This window comes from Lycorma delicatula, chromosome 3 (genome assembly GCF_047948215.1).
Source record: "Lycorma delicatula isolate Av1 chromosome 3, ASM4794821v1, whole genome shotgun sequence".
In the NCBI taxonomy this organism is placed as follows: Eukaryota; Metazoa; Arthropoda; class Insecta; order Hemiptera; family Fulgoridae; genus Lycorma; species Lycorma delicatula.
In genome coordinates this window covers 133,198,193-133,209,087 of record NC_134457.1, presented here as the reverse complement: position 1 = coordinate 133,209,087, position 10,895 = coordinate 133,198,193, and positions in this window count along the sequence as shown.

The window sequence follows — 10,895 nt, the reverse complement described above, 5'->3', positions numbered from 1 at the left end:
CTGGGTCATAACCTTGTCATAGGCTTCCATGCTTTTCTTGGCCTATTTTCATCCTCCAGCTCTAGCTATATCCTTCTCATTCCATTGTGTTTATGTTCATGCCATTCTACTGTCAATTCTCTTCAACAACCACTCTGTACCAATCTGATTCCTGGCTTTATCACTATCCTTAAATTAAATCCTTTTAACAGTTTCCTCTTTTTTTATTTAATCTCTGCTTCTCATTCTAATCCATCATCTTATTTCTCTAACTGAGATCAAGATAAGAATAACATATATTTTACAATAACTTTTTATATGTTGTGCTCATTCTTTATCTTACATTCTTTAAACCTTACTATCTCAAAGAATTTTTCTTCTTTCTCCACCCACATACTTTATTCTCCAGTTTTATCAGCACCGTCTGATAACAGAAATTATTCCTAGATTTGTTAATTCTGGAAATCTGACTTTTTGTAAAGTTTAAATTAATTCTGTTCCTTTCACTTCCTCTGTTGTGCTTTTAAAATGTGTTATTTTTGTTTTGAAGTAAGCAAAAACACATTGTTTTCAATTATTCAAATGTTTAAAATACTAATAGTTTTTCAAACATTTTTATATGTTATTATGATTAATAAACAGAAAGGAAATTTAAAGTTTTGCATAAACTACTTTTGTTAATTTCAAGATTCTCAGACAACCTAATGTTTGTTTTTATTTGTGTTCATTAAGATGTGATGAATATACGATGCAAACATTAGAATTTTTAGGTAAACATTTTCATTTCATATATAATAGTAGACATTTTTCTACTGTTCCCATATCAGAGATCTTGTTTACAGTAGTATAGTGGGTAATGAAATATGCAGACTGATCTGGCAATTTAGTCAATATCATGCTCTTTTGACTGTCAAATGAAATTGAAATTAGATTTTTGATGTGTATCTTTTGAAGGTTGGAAAATTCCTTTGTATGAAATTTTGGGGCTTTAGTTCAGCCAGTTTATGTATCTTATTTGTTTTTGATGTCATGTCTAAATTTCTTTTAAGGATAAAGAAGTTGAATATGCATCTCTTTTTGGTGATCCAACATTAAGTTAAAGTTTTTAATATATTCCTAAGTATAATTCCTTATTTTTAATTCATCCAGTTCCAGATTATTTTAAATTCTAGTAAGCCATAGATATTTTCTTGAAGAAGATCTATGTCGGTTATAATGTGACTCAATCGTTTTCAACAAATTAGTATATTAAAAAATTGTGTTGTTACAACATTTTTGCAATTTTATGATAACCTCTTCTTTTTTGTATTGCTGCAGCCCTGTTGCTTTAGAATATCTAGAATTCAGTCCTTTTTTTAAATTACAAATCTTTAAGAATGCATTGCAGCTGATTAACTTGATTTCCATCATGTTTATGAAAATAGTAATAAAATAAATGAGCACTTTTGTGATCTGTAGCTATATATAATACTACTTTTTGTTTTAGAAATTTTAACATGAGGATTGATAAAGTTATCTTGCTAAATTTTATGTTTAATGTTTGAATTTTATTTTATGTTTAAAGTTTGATATCAAACAGTAAAACAGACAAACTTTTAAATACCATGGCTTTTTATTGTAGTACTTTGAAATTCCCAGAGATCTACTGGGGGGAATGCCTGCAGAAAGTTAAAAAAAGGCTTCATATTAATTTAATTCTTTATTTTTTACCTCAGTGTAATATCAAAGGTAAACATCTCACTTATTTTTTATAACAGAGAACTTTTACTTGGGTCACATTAAGTTGGAGTAAAAGTGAAAAACTGTGATTTGCTCCCATTGGCTAGAGCTCTGTTTCTTTAATTTACAAAGTGGTATAGCTCTCAATAAAGTGAAATTTTCTGAGAAAAGTTAGATAAATGAAATAATTGAAATAATAATAAAGTAAATGCTAGGTTTAAACACCATATCTTTTTCTGGGATGAGTTAATTTTTTATGTTTTCTAGGCCTATGAATCAATCACATGTAATACTTTATGCATGTGAAGGAGATTACAATATTTTCAGTGTAATAATTTTATTATTGTTTAGATGTGTTACAAAACACACATTTAATATTTTTTGCATACGTTGCAAATTACAATATTGGCAGCCTGCTAGGCAAAACACAGTGTGGAAAGATGACAGCCAATCTGTTGTGAAGATTAAAGTATCCACAAGGCTTAAGACATATTGTACTTTTATCATCCTTTTACCTCAGTGTAGCAAATGAATAGTTTCTACTAATATCTTATTATCCAAGTTATCTTTTTTCATAGCTTATTTTCTCTTTTTCAGTCGTATTTATGTGGTATTTTCTTTCGTGCTTCCTTTAAAGAAAGTGCCTGAAGGTCAAACAAACAGCTTTTGATGGTAACGAGAATGTGTATTTGCTCAGAAAAACCCTCATTAAATATTAAAATTGAAATTGAATACTAGAAGTTTAATAATAAAAAGCAAAATAAAATTTAACAGGGATTTAATCACACTAGTCTACACAAGGCCATAGAGTAGAGTGGTATGGAAAAAAGTTACCGCACTCCAGTGCGGTAACTTTTTACCGCACTTATATCTAGGACTTTTATATTTTATATCTAGGAGCTACCTCCTAGATATAAAATTATACAATAAATATCCTAGATGCTGATTGGATGTGGCTTATCTTAAAAATGAAAAATGGACTAAAGACAATATGGATGTGGTGAATTTTGTTACTAAACACCTCATTTAGCTTAATTTTTAAGTAGGATATAGCAGAATTTAAATTAAAACAACATTTTCATTGAATTCTTGGTATTAAAATAAAGTGAACGTGGTCACTTTAACATTAAAGTCAAAGTATTTGTTAAATATGTTCTATTAAGCCTTAAGTATTTTCTTAAAATAGATCTATGTACTCTAACAAAACAAATATATTTTTGTTGCTTATAATGTGATTCAATCACTTTCAACAAATAAGTAAATTCACACAAAATAATTATTTTTTGTGGTCACATTTATAATATCATTATTCAGTCACCATTTTACAACAAACAATATTCACTAATTTTTCGAAAAAGTGGGTTTAATGAGTTTTGATCCTAGACATACCTCAGTGTAGTATTTATTTTTAATGTGTAATGAATTCATCACATAAGCCTAAGTTTGTTCATGGAATAGAAATAAGGTATAGAATATTATGAAAATGCCGCATGAATAAGATTAGTGTATGATTGCAATTTGAATTGTCTGAATATAAGGCAATGATGATACCTAGACCTTTAATAATTCTCTGTTGAGGGATTTTGTTAACTAACAAATTAAATAAAGTATTATTTACATGTGAATAAAAGGAATTATTCCTTTCTATTAGAGATGTTGCTTATTATTCTCACAGCTTCATGTGCTATTTATGTTGGTCACAATTAGTTTTATTAGTCATATGTAGTTTGTTTTGTATTGAATTTGTATTTCAGTTGTTTGTTTTTTACTTGTTATTGGTTAATCTCCATTTCTTTTATATTAGAATAGCTTGATTGTATTTTATTCATAAAATATGACAAATATTACGGCGTGGTTATAACTATATGGGCATTATTGTATATGGATTATATATGGGTAGTTTTATGAATAATTATGGTAACATTTATAGATAGTAACAATAGGATAAAGATGTAACAGAGTTTATTAGATAATAATTTGTGTTTAGAATGAAGATAGATAAACAAGAAAATTTCCTTTTTTATTTAGAAATGACAAGACTACAAGGACATCTTACCTTTTACATATATTCTTGTCATTGTGAACTACAGGTTTATAGGCAGAGGTGAACAGATTATATGGGTGGAAATAATATTTTTATAAATTTATGTTTCACTGTTATTTTACATTGTTTGAAATCCTTTTATTGATTAAGTGGTGTGACAATATGAAAGGTCTATAAAAGTTTGAGGGAGAAATTATTTAGTTGTATGCTTATCTCCTTCTGTGAATCAGAAGGAGATAAGCTTAAATCTTAAATGCTTATCTTAAATCTCTTTGCATCAGATATAAAGTTAAATAACTTATACTCAGGATATTTTAAATATTTGAACAGAATATTTTAAAGTTTGAAAAAGAAGATGCTTTGTAATTTTTAATAGGTTTGTGTTGTTAAATTTGATTTGACGTAATTTTTTATATAATTTTTAGTTTGTCATGTGAAATAGCATTGTTGAATATGTGATTCTTTATTTGTCTTAATTCTTTATTCTTTGGGGTGGATTTGTGAATACAAAAATTTTTTAACAAAATAAAGAACATTTTTATTTATTTATTTGCAATTTTGTTCAATGTATAGGAATTGGAAAGAAAAACATTACATTTAATATATGGATTATGTAACTGAATTTATTTTTATTATATCTGATCATCAGAATAGGTAAGTTGATTTAGGCTGGTAATAACAGCTTTTTGTTTTCTTTAATTTTTATTATAATACACTTTTTGATAAACCCCCTGTGATGAAAATAAAAATGAGTTTTTACTGCCTTTGAGGTGACATGTTTTCGTAGATTTGTCAGTTATGCTAAATTTCATTAACTTAAAGAGGTATTTTGTATAAAAAAATGTCAAGGAAATCATTAGAATCATTTTGAAAAAATAGGATTTTCCTACTTTTGGGATGGTTTTATGGGCAAATTATTCCTAACAGCTTAAAAGATAATTTAAGAAAATCTGCTGGAAAAATATACCCAGATATGTCTCATTAAATTTAATTTCATTAAATTCTCTGACTACTAAACTTGTAGCTCTCTGTGTGAACAGATATCATTGTGGAAACCAATTTTCTGGATTCTGACACTCTTAAAATGAATTTTCCAATGAAAATCTCAAAAAACCTTAAACATGTTTTGTGGTAATTAGCTTATGATAATAAAATGGTTAGTACCAATATTGACACTACAAATTCAAGAATTTTCCAACTTTTTTTGTGTGTTCTTGCAAATAAAATTATTTATTAATGGGGTTTTGTAAAACATCAGTTGAAACTTCCACCAGTATACTTACCATGAGAAGTTTTGGTCTGCCTGATTTAAACCGTTCAATCTACTTAGTAAAATTTGCTAGGTTAACACCCATTTCATCATATTATTTTAATTTATTATATTATTTTTATCTGTGAATGAATTTTGATTGGTTTTACACCTTCATAGAATAAAAATTTTATCTTAGTTTGCTGTTCTTCCACGGTACACATTTCAAGTGGAGCCAACATTTTGAAACAAACAAAAGATGTTATAATAATGGAAATTCTTTTTGAACAGTTTATATTTTCTATTCAGGAATTTCAACTTAAAGTCAAACAGTTTGAGTTTATTCTATTAAATGGTTTTTCCATTGTTACTATTTGTCTCTTTAATTATCAATTACCCTTGTTCTAGAGCATGATGAAGTAGAAATAATTGTAGTGTTCATGCAGATTCAGTCAAAACATATCAGATAAACCATTTGAAATGTGTAAAAAATCTTTTTTAGTATTATTTTTTTGTTTAATGTATGATAATATTTTTGTATAATCAACATTACATTGTAAAACAAGTGTTAAAAAATGTTTCCTTTCTGTTTTTATATTTTGATAAAAAGGCTCTAGATACTGATGAGGTTAAAACAAAACACAAAAGGGTTAATTTTTATTGCCTACTTTGAAAAAAGTCATATTTTTTGGTCTAAACTTGAAAATCTGAAAAAAATGGATTCCATATTTTCAAAACCTTCAGTTTTGTAAACTACAAATTTTATATAAATATTACGCAATAAACCAAAACATGCTTTTTTTAGAAATAAACTACAATTGAACCTTACTGTTTTGAAAAAATACCTTTCATTGTTTAGCTGCATGATTTATGTTTACTTATTTATATAAGTTATATAAATAGGCAATTTTTTTTTAAAAATAATATTTATAATTATTTTAAAAAAATTATAATTATCTACGGCGGCGATTGCAGAGTTTCATTCTAGCTTCGGAACGCAGCAAGCGGTATATTTCTAAGAAGGGGGAGGCCTTCTTACTTCTGGGCGTATGCGAGAGATCGAAGACCAAGGTTTTGATTCTTGGCAAAAACGATTCTTCTACTGGTCGATACACGCATAGTATTTTTCTACATGTTAGGGAGCTGCGAGCAATTAAGTGGGTTTCCCCCAATCGGCACACAACTCTATTCCTCTCACGACATGGTGCTTTTAGGAATAGTTTGGCTAGATTTGGTTTGATTGATTTGGGGTTGTGCCCAGGATTGTAGAGTCGATGCACTGTGGACTATGTCCTTTATGTTTGTCCCCAGTGTGAGGCTGAACGTACCAGAGTTGTTAGGGAACTCGAGAGAGTGGATTCCTTCTTTGATTTGCAAGTCAACTGGAAGACTCGCAGAGAATGGACTATTATGACTGGCTTCTTCCGTTTCCTCACTCTGAGCAGGACGGCTGAAGGGGTATAGTAGTGTAGCACCCCGGGTGGCTAGGGATCGCCTGGGCAGTTGATTGGCTGGAGGTAGGGGTATTTGTATCGAGCCACGGTTAGATTGCATTTGTGGTGATTATTTGTTGAATGTTGGCTGTCGGCGGAACGGCGACTGCACTCCCTAGGGCATGGATCCCATGCAGCCGTGAGGTGTAGCGGCATCTCGACAATGGTAGAAAGCAAATAAATGTCACGCGGGACTCTGCGATGGAGCTTAGTGGGAGTAGGAGGTTTGTCCACCTCTCCCTTGTAGACCAGACGTAAATTAACCTAAGTCTCCAATATAAGAGCGTGCATGAGAGTCGGTGGTCACGATGAATTTTTATTCATCGTCGACTACCACCTGGAGAAGACTAAGAAGAAGAAGAAGATGTTAGAAGACAGAAGAAGTTCCCTGGCTGCCTCAACGTGGAACCTCCCAGCAGATGCCAACATCTCCGCCGGAGCTGCAGGCCTGGCCGACCCGCCGAGGGAGCCGCTGGACGCGGACGCTACCTTCCCGCTCCAGCTCGCCAGGCTTCAATCGCACTGGCCGGCGGAATCAGCAGCAGGTGCTGGCCCAGCGGGGAATCGCTCGGGGAGAACCGTCTCGGCTGCGCCGGCGAAAGACGACCGACACTGCGAGGCACTGGGGGCCACGCTGTAGTGGGGACCCACCTGCCGCTGAGGGGAAGCCCGCTCTGATTTCAATGGACGAGCCGCAACTCCCCGACTTCGACGGAGATCAGCTTCCGGACCCAACAACTCTTCTCAGAACTAACGCAAAAAACGGCCCTTTTCAGGACTGTCACAAGGTTATAAATTACGAGCCGTCGAAGCCATTCGACGACAACAGTCGTTCTCAAGGGTACCATAAGGCTATAAATTACAACGTGCCGTCGAAGCCGGTCAACAACAAAAACGGCCCTTTTCAGGGCTACCACAAGGTTATTAGTAACAGCCCATCTCAGGGATACTACAATGTTAAGTGCCACGAGCCGTCGAAATCATTCGGCGACAGTATATAACAAAACAACAGTATAATTAAAAAAAAGACGATTAATCTTAGAATGATGAAATTTTGGATTTAGGACTGTTGTAACATCTAATTGTTCACCTCCCCTTTTGATTGCAATCGACTTGACCAAAAAGCTCAAAATCCATAAAAAATGAATTTTGGACTTTTTCTTAACTGCAATAATAAGCCCTCATTGAGAGCTTTTTTTAATGATATATCATAAGTGGTACTATTTTCATTGGTTCCAGAGTTATAGCCAAATAAAATTTTAATTAATGAAATATTTGGATGTTACAAGGGGAAGGAAGGCACATCGGTTCGAATCCGACTTCATCCCCCTTTTTTTTAATTTAATATATTTATCTATTAATTATTAACTAATGATTGTAAGAAAACGTACAATAAATAATTATTCAATAATAACAATAAAAAAAAATATCAGAAGTTAATGATATAAAATTTTATGTGCTTTTCATTTAAAAAAAAATGTGTACATGTAATTTAATAGGCGTACAAGGAAGTTATGTGGTGTTCGCATCAGATTTAAAAAAAAATTTAAATATTGATTTATTAATAATGATTAACTTCTGGTTTTTAAAAGTATTTTGCAATAAGTATTAATTCAATAATAACAATAAAAAGAAAAATATGAAAAAAATTCAGAAGTTATAAGTAAAATAAAATTTTACGTACTCTTAAAAATTAGGTCAGGATGCCACCGATTCGAATACCACTAGTGATATTCCCACCGTGTACTACTAGGAAATGAACTCTTTTAAACAAAACACCTCTATATAGATTGAGTGAAATGAAGGAACTGAAATTGAAAATGCAACTACAAACCCAATAGGTTAGAAGTTGAGTTCAACACGCAACTGTAACATAAAACAAGAAATAAAAATAAAACTAAGTAAACTAAACACTACAAAACATCAAACTTTATAACACAAGAACAACAAAACTAAAACAGGAAAGACCAGACAGCACCTTAATTTCCCTCTCCAATCGGTTGTCCTGCCAGTTACCCGATGAAATTTTCAACAATTACCCATTCACAGTCCGGTTTTTCCAAATCTCCGGAGATCTAATGTCGAGCCGACAAATGTTCTCCGTGTGTATAAGTTCGTAAGTTGCGCATTCGTAAATTACATGGTATGCGTCATCTAGTTGTTTACAATCTAGACACACACCTGAATCCTGTCAAAATCGCCTGATGGAATCTTGTCCTTCAGCGTTGTTTACCGATATAAATTATAAATATTCCTACAGTAGACGTTATCACTCGTGAAAAATTACGTCATTCCCCAACCTATAAAAATCGAGATGTAATCAATTTTTTCATTAAATCAAGGATTGGTCTTTTTTACTTTGTACGAAGTAAAGAAAGTATTGTTATCGCGAAAAATTTCGGTTTTCAGATTTCAACGGAACTATCCATTTTGATCATCCGTGAATCCATTTTGACTAATTTCGGTGTGACGTCTGTATGTACGTACATACGTATGTATCTCGCATAACTCAAAAACGATTAGCCGTAGGATGTTTAAATTTTGGATTTAGGACTGTTGTGCACCTTCCTTTTTTATTGCCATCAACTGAACCAAAAGTGTCAAAAACGTTTTGGATTTAGGACTTTTTCTTGACTGCAATAATAAGCCCTCAATAATTAGGACTAACTGCAATAATAATGATTTGTTCTGTAGTGTTTAGTTTATTTAGTTTTATTTTTATTTCATGTTTTGTGTTATGTTACAGTTGCGTGTTGAACTCAACTTCTAACCTATTGGGTTTGTAGTTGCGTTTTTACTCAATCTAGATAGAGACTCTACATAGAGGTGTTTTGTTTAAAAGAGTTCATTTCCTAGTAGTACACGGTGGGAATATCACACGTGGTATTCGAATCGGTGGCATCCTGACCTTATTGAGAGCTTTACAACGATATATCATAAGTTGTACTTATTTTCATTGGTTTCAGAGTTATAGCCAAATTAAATTTTAATTAATGAAATATTTGGATATTAGAAGGAGAAGGGGGCACATCGGTTCGAATCAGATTTTATCTTTCTTTTTATTTTAATTTTTTTTTTAAATTTAAATATATTGATTCTCTGATTGTAAAAAACATTTTACGATAAATAATAACAATAATATATATGAAAAACATGAGAAGTTATTAATGAAATAAAATTTTATGTATTTTTCATTTAAAAAAATCTGTTGTGGGCATTTCATGACTTCCTTATACGCCAATTAAATTACATATACACATTTTTTTAAAATGAGAAGTACATAAAATTTTATTTCATTAATAACTTCTGATATTATTTTATTTTGTTTTTATTGCTATTATTGAATTATTTATTATTTATCGTAAAAAAATTTTTATAATAAGAAGTTAATAATTATTAATATAAATCAATATATTTGAATTAAAAAAAAAGTAAAATGAAGGAGATGAAGTTTGATTGGAATCGATGTGCCTTCCTCTTTTAACATCCAAATAATTTCATTAATTAAAGTTTTATTTGGCTAAGACTCTGGAACCAATGAAACTAAGTACCGCTTATGATATGTCGTAGAAAAGCTTTCAAAAAAGGCTTATTACTACATTTAAGAAAAAGTTCAATATCCAACGTTTTTTTTTTATTTTGGGCATTTTTGGACACTTTTAGTCCAGCCGATTGCAATCAAAAGTGGAGGTGCAAAACTAGATGTTACAACAGTTCTAAATCCAAAATGTATACATCCTACAGCTAATGGTTTTTGGGTTATGCGCGATACATACGTATAGACGTCATACCGAAACTAGTCAAAATGGATTCAGGGATGGTCAAAATGGATATTTTCGTTGAAATCTGAAAACCGAAATATTTCGCGATTACAATACTTCCTTTACTTCGTAAAAGGAAGTAAAAATGTGTATAAGTAATGTAATAGGCATCCAAGGAGGTTATGTGGTGCCCATATCAGATTTTTTTTAGTACAATAGGCCTACGTAATATCGATTTGCAGAAATATATACGCATGAATTATGTAGCGCATTAAAGGTTTACATTTTTTAATATTTCCCCTTCATATTAAATATTTTTTTTATTAATCCTATTGTTACTTATGATTATTTTATTTAGTCTTCTATTTACAATGGGCTAATTGTTTAATAATGAGAATTTTGTTCAACTCGGCTTAAAACAAACCGTGGAATACCGTCTTACACTATTTTACTTCAGTTACCTTGTCTTTATATAATAATTATTAAGATGTATTAATCTTTTCTTGTCCTTATAAGGATGTGTTAAAAGAAATTGGCAGGATAAAATGAACGTCCTGTCAAGACTTGTTATTATAGTGCAAATTTTTTTTGCATAATTAGTTAAAAATAGATACAACGTAAGCCTATTTGTATGTTGTAACGTTATTTTC